The following is a 7,668-nucleotide window of genomic DNA, read 5'->3' on the forward strand; positions in this document are numbered from 1 at the left end:
AAGGAATAAAGTTGTATTTTGCAAATGGCATTTATGAAAATAGAAACAATGTGTATAGAAATCAATTTATATAGATGTTTAGCTTGGATGAAAGTTAAAATGTTTATAATTTATTGGGGAATAAAATATACTACACATAGTCTCAAATTATCATCACACAGATTATTTCTGCATTACAAAGAAAGAGACTTCCCTACTGGCAAGATATTCACATTCCATTCTAACCACGTGATCAAAATTAGTATCACTCTTCAAGGGGCCAAATGAAATAGTATGCTTCCTCATACAGTAAGATATATAGAACATCCTCTATGTCATATTCTTGCTCAGAATGTTTAACCTGAATCTAATCTTGTGGAAACCGCCATAGAATTCAGGTTGAGAAACTTCCGTCATGGCACACACCTTTCAAAACTCTTGATGTGATAAAAGTAGAAAACATAGAAGAACTGTTCCAAATTAATAGAAACTAAAGAAATTGTATCAAAAATTCAATTTTGATATGATCCTGAAAAACATGATCAGGTATAAAAAAATACATATTTTTGGCCAGTTGGGTATAGTTAATATAGACTAAAATGAAATGCTGTATATGTGTCAGTTTTCTCAATTGTGATAATGCTCTTATGATTATTGCAGGATAATAGTCCTTTATTAAAAAATAAATGCTGAGGTATTTAGAGATGAAAGGTGATATTCTGCAACTTACTGTTACAGCGGTAAATTGTATTTTTACCTTCTTCCTGCACACTTAATCTCCCTATTTCAAAGATTTTGTCTAGCATCCACCATCTGAAGAGCTTTCGTTAATAGTTCTTTTAGTGCAAATCTGCTGACAATATACTCTGAATTTTTGTTTGTCTAAGGATAATTTGTATTTATTCTTCATTTATGAAAGATATTTTCACTGAGTATAGAATTGTGGGTAAACACATTTTTCTTACAGCCCTTTGTTTGTTTGTTGTTATTTGAGAGAGAGAGAGCATGAGTAGGGGAAAAGGGCAGAGGGAGAGAGAGAGAGAATCTTAAACAGTCTTTACACGCAGCCCAGAGCCCAGCTCAATCCCACAACTCTGGGATCATGACCTGAACAGAAATCAAGAGTGGGATGGACACTCAACCAACTGAGCCACCCAGACACCCCTCTTTCAGCCTTTTGAAGATATCCTCCATTTTCCTCTAATCTACATGATTTCTGAGGGAAAGTCTGCAATTTTTGTACTTGTTTTTCTGTGTATATGTGTCATTTCTATGTTTGTTTTTAAGATTTTCTGTTTGTCTTGATATTTTCTGTTTGAATATGACTCACTTAAATATTTTTAATCCTGATCATTATTCTTATTTCCCTGGTCTCACTTTCTTCTTGTGAAATTCTAATTACATACGAGTTAGACAGTTTGATACTGTCTAACAGCTCTTGGAGGCTCTTGTGCTTTCTTCACACATATTCTTTATGATTTAGGTTAGGGGTTGCTATTAACTTACCTTCAGTTTCACCTATTCTTTCCTTGAATGTGTCAAGTCTGCTGATGAGACTGTTGAAGGCTTTCTTTATCACTGTTTTTCATTTCTAACATATCCAGTTAATTTTTTCCATGTCTATATAAGTTATCCTGCTGATGTTGCATATGATCTGTGTTTTCCATTAGAGCCTTAATGTATTAATCATAGTTATTTTAAATTGTCCATTTGGTCACTCCAGTACCTGTGTCATATCCAATTCCGGTTCTGTTGATGGTTTTATTCCTTGGTAGTGTTATTTTTATCTTGTCTTCCCATATGCTTTAAAACTTTTTGCTGAAAGCTGAACATCTTAGACTAAATAGTTTCTGTCCCTGGGATTGGGGGTGCTTTTACCTCTGGTAAGCCTCCAATGTAGGAGTTTGAGTCTGTCTGGCCAAGAGAGGTACTGGGTTTAGATTTGCTTTAATTATCCTCAGTTGACCACTGGTTTTGACTTCTTTGGGGATAACTGTGTTTCGGATGAGGATTGATTTGCCAGAGGTTTTTTTTCGGTGTCTATTCCACTCTCCTCTTTGGGGTTCTCCTCTTTGAACTGCACCTCAGACAGAGTCTTTACACATGTTTTTGAAAGTCCCCAAGTTGTATCCCACTATTAGATGTCACTTGCCTCTCTTCCGCCTCAAGGTAAGTGGGAGGGACATTCTTGTTCTGACTAAGCTTCAGTTTTAGGCAAACACTATGTTCCTGGGTTTCAGGATATGGCTGTGTCAGTCTTCTTGCCCTCTTCCCAGCTATAACTCTGGGAAAGATGTATTTGATTTGTTATGTTTACATTTCCGGTCTCCAGCTACAATGTGTTTTCACCACTTCCCTTCCAGAAGGCACTTCTCCCTGCAGTTTGAAGCTTTCCTTCCATAGATGGGGGCAAAGGATATGAATGGGGTTTTGGGCCTTTTTGCAGTGGCTGCTCTTCCCTCCCCTTGTCTTTACAATAAGGATTATACTACAACAATTTTTTGTGAGCTTCTGCTAAGGTCCAATGAAGGAGCCCGCGACTGAGTGCAAAGTTCCCTTTTATCTCTGGCACCAAGAGTTTCTGTGGCGAGTGCTTGAAAGTGAGGGTGAATTTTTATTTTATCTGCAGCCACCAGGCCCATGCTCATACTTACCAATTTGTTACGAAGGAAGGAAAAATGCTAGCTTACCATCACTCCTTTAGGCATGGTGTTCTTCATATCTGGAGCTAGTTTGTATTCTTGTGATCTCAGCTCTTATTGGTTCAAGCAAAGTTGGTTCAAAAAAGTGTTGGCATATTATTTTCAGCTTTGTGCATCCTTGGCAAAAATTGTTGGTTCCCTGCAACTGCCTTTCAAATGATTTAGGGAAAAAAAAGTAGGACACAGCATGCAAAGAAAAGAAAGGGGGAGTAAGAGACAATAACTAGTGAATCTAGGAGAAGTAAATATGGATATTCATAATACTTATCTTCCCATTTCTCTGTGTTGACACATAGATAGTGGTTAGTTACCTTACCTGTAATTAAGACATAATCTGTTGACTGATAGGATCATGGTATTTTTATTAGTCTCAACCAAAATGGGTGAGTCATTTTCTGTCATCCTAGTTGGATATTGTCACCTAAGGTACTCCTGCAGCTAATTCTAGTTTAAAAATAGACATTTACTAAGTATTTTACTTACTTCTGTCTCAGCATAGGTTTTTAATAGAGTTGAAATGGTTTTGCATAGATTTATCACTTACTGAGGGAGTCAGGTAACTGGAAAGAACATTAGATTTGGAATTAGAAAAGTAGGCTTAAGTACAAGCTTATTCATTTAATAAATATTTGTGGATATCTAACAATGTTCTGTTGAGTGTTTTGAAGGCTTGGAAGAGAACAGTCGCTCTGCTGCCAATAGTTGTTTGAACTTGCAAAAGTTACATCTTAACTTTGGTCTCCATCTCTATGAAGTATGGATGACAATACTTACCTCTCTTGTGAGGGTTAGATTCCCCAGTATATGCTAAAGCATTTTGAGAATCATAAACAAATTACCCCAAAGCATGTTATTATAATTCTGTTCTAGTTGCTTATTTTTCTCCACTTGTTAACATTATTCTTTTGACTCTTTCCTCTACATTTCTATAATGTCCTTGGCCTTTCTTTCTTACTTTATTTTATTATGACTGCTTACAATGTTATAGCCATTTACAACTTCATGTTAATCAAAACCATGAATTTCAGCCAAGGCAACAATCCCTGCCTAATCTGTGACCTTTTTCCCTTTGATCCCAGCATCTGAAAGCTTTTTATACATTCTAATTCTCTTCCATTTTAATAGCTTTGTGAAGCAGTCCTATTTTCTTTGACTGATAAGATCATTGAAGGTGACCTGATTTTCTCCAGAGATGCACAATGAATAAAACACATTGCTGCACATAGTTGCTTACCCATACCCCCACAAAGCGGAGGAAAACTTGGGAGTTGCTATCTCTATATGGAGGTCATATTAGGAGGAACTTACTTCTCACATTGTTAATGAAATGTGCATCATCAAATCATGAGAGCTACTTTAGTTATTAGTCCAAATCTTTCTGGTTTTTTTTTTTTTTTAGATTTTTATCTTGTTTTCCATGAAAGAAATTGAATAACAACAGTTTTTAGAGCAAGAAATATAGAATTTATTTTTGTTTATTTTTTTAGTGCTCTGACAATACAAACATCTAAACTTCTGGGCAATATCTTGTGGAGACACAAAGTTATATATACTTCTCAGCATTATGTGTATAGGTGTGTCTGTAAGTACTATGTTTATGTAGTTTTGAGTTTTCAAGGTGACTTATTTCCAGCTAAGTGTGTGTCTTGCACACAAGGTACTTACCCTTGTGATTTGTTTTTGCCATGTTAATGATTCATGGCTTAAACAGCCAGGTTATTCATGAGTGTGGAAAATTGATATTTGAGAGCATTTTATTCTGCTCAGTTGGACTTATTCTTTATAAAGAATCCAAATAGTAATAACATTTACAAAAGACTACTGAATATTCAGCATGTACCTATTGCACACCCCGTAGCAAAACACTTTTTCTGTCCACTATCAGCCTTTGCCTCTGTCAACCCCACTGACATCACACCTGTCACCACAGCAGTCACCCAAGCACATCTTTTCCTTCTGTTTCTCAAAGATTTATATTTCCAAAGCATTGTATATTGAATGATTTCAAGACTTTTTGATATTCATTGATTAATATCACTTTAATTATTTCCAGCCACTCTTCTAAGCCTTTTGTTTAGGAATGGTAGACAAAACTACTCAATGTTTTATCCAAGTATCCCAGAGAGACAAATAACACTGGTTTAGCATTCCTATGCATCAACTTATAATGATTATATTTTCCTTATCAGCGTTGGAGTGTGAAGATAAGCATCTTCCTTCTCCAGTTTTCAGGCAGGTACTCCAGTTAACAGACCTTCCATATAGTTTGTTTTCTCAGTCCTAGAAACATGTGCTTCAGGGCACACTGCTCTCTGAAGTCATTGTAGAACTACAGTTACTCAGTAGTTCATTTCCAGCAAGTCCTGTTGATGCTTTTTTTTTTTTTTAATTCAAAATTGTGTCATCGTCCTGAGCAAGGATCAAATATGTAATTACAAAAAGTATTCTCTTAGTTTAAAGCATATAATTAATTTGTATTCTGTGTTAAAATGAAGATAAGTACTCACCCATCTCCTTTTGCCATTTTCTCTACCTTTTTTTGTTTTGTTTTTGTTTTTAACCTCAAAAGTGTAACTCTTATACAAAGTATGCATATATTTATATCATTTATCACACATTTCATATGGGCAAAGGAACAGAAAATTGATGAAACATGCCTGAATGCTTGTGGCTTAAAATTATATTTCAGTTCCAGCTATAAAAGTGTAATCCAATTGAAATGTTTATCATGCATCTGTGAATATTTTTTCTTGCATATGTAATGGTATTGCATGGACAATTTAATTTCTTTCTTTAAAAGTAATCCTAGAAAAATTCACTCTATAGCTTTTGCAAAAGATACAACTAAAGATCAGCTCTATAGGAGTCCAAGTTAAACACATACAATGTATTATCTCAAATAATTATTTCATTTTTATTTTATCATTCACTTAACTTACTGAAAAACACTGGTGCAATTTTCACAGGCATGGTCTTTTTTTGCTCCTTCTTGTGTGGGTTAGAGTTGTGAATTTTAAAAAGGACAAGATGAAATATTCTATATACATAGGCACGGAATTTAAAAGGCAACATACAATGTTTCTAAATTAATATTGAAATTTACAGTTCTCAGAGAAATAGAATCGTTCTAATACTGAGATGATCATTGAAAAAAGTTAATGTAGTGAAGAAAAATCAAACTAGAGAAGGTAAAGAAAGTGAGTCTAAAGATACAAGGTGGCAAATTCTATTAAAAGACAGTTCCATTTATTCAAAGAGAAACCATGGCTTAATACCTATTATTAGTCAATTAGTAATTTTAAGTGCATTTAAAATATTAATGAAAATACATTTAAAAAGAAGTAGGTTGATCAAATGGTGGCATAAGCAGGTTCTTGACCAAGGCCATATCTTTTCCTTCAACATTAGTTAAGTACCAAAATGTCTCACTAGGGCCAGTATTCTACTGATCACATAGTATACAACTGGATTTCATATATTTATAATCCTCAGTGTCCCTTATTTTCTAGGCATTGTAGACACATTTTCATATAAATTTTCCTTTTCTAATAAGTAAGAGTACCTCTTGGAATCAAAACCCCAATTCTGTTTTGGCAACCTATAAATAGAGCTGATATCTTGGGGTATCTGAGTGGCTCAGTCGGTGAGTGTTGGGACTCTTGATTTCAGTTCAGATCATGATTCCGGGGACTAGGATTCAAGTCTCGTGTCAGGCTTCCCACTGATCATGGGGCCTGCTTGAGATTCCCTCTTTCTCTCTGTCTCTGTCTCTGTCTCTGTCTCTCTCTCTCTCTCTCTCTCTCTCCTGCTCACTTGCTCTCTCCCTAAAATAAAATTTAAAAAACATGTTTTAAATGAATCTATAAAAAAAAAGAAAACTGGTATCTGAATCACTATATTGATTTTTCTGTTGCTACAGGATAATAGTACCGTGAATTTGGTGGCTTAAAACAACATGCACTTATTATGTCACAGTTTTTGTGGGTCACTATTCTGGGCACTGCTCATCTGGGTTCTGTGCTTCAAGATCTCATATGAAAGTGGTACTCAAGGTACCAACCATGACTGGGCTTTTATCTGCAGACTCAACTGGGAAAGGATCTGCTTTCAAACCCTTAAGGTTGTTGGCAGACTCAGTCCCTTGAGTTTTGCTGGATTGAGGACCTCATCTCTTAATAGGTTGTGGCCCAGAGGCTGCCCTCAGTTAGTTCCCACACAGATGCTTACTTTGTTAAAGTATGCAAGTTAATTACCCAATAGGGACACTCTTCTAGCAAGATGGAAGTTACAGTCTTATGTAACTCATCATGGATAGGATACTCCATCCCCTCTGCTTTTTTCTCTTGATTAGAAGTAGGTCACTGGGCTCATACACACTGAATGGCAGGGAACTAGAAAGGGGTGTGAATATGGAGGAAAGGTCACTGGGGATCACACTGTACTTGTTCTATTCCACAATCGGCAGTTGGACAATTTTGCCAAGTGATTATTATAGAAGTACAATAGAAGAAATAGCATGTGTCACTGAAATCTAGGTGACCTGGAAATTTCAGAGAAGATAATGCTCTGACAGTAGGTGGGAAAGTTTCATAATTATTTACTGTGGCGGGTACCAAAAATTCTAATAATGTTTCATTGAGAAGAATGTGCTTTGAGTTTAGTAATATTACAAAGATACTTTCCTTTAATCTAATGGTGGATGTTTGTCCATGAAGCCGGGTGTTTATTTTTTTGTTAATGTCATATCTGAAGGACACAAACTCATGTAATAATAATAATAATAATAGTAACAACAATAATAATAATAAGCCCAAATTTGGAACTAGTTATACTACAGTACCATAATATACTGGTTTTACTGGAATATAAGGATAACTTTCCTAATGAACATTTGAAAATAAGTAATAGTTATTTCAGTGGTCCTAAGATATGATTCAAACAGATAACTGCACACTACATGTGAGTTACATAGCCTAGGAATTAAGTA

This window comes from Panthera leo, chromosome A2, assembly GCF_018350215.1.
Source record: "Panthera leo isolate Ple1 chromosome A2, P.leo_Ple1_pat1.1, whole genome shotgun sequence".
Classification (NCBI taxonomy): domain Eukaryota; kingdom Metazoa; phylum Chordata; class Mammalia; order Carnivora; family Felidae; genus Panthera; species Panthera leo.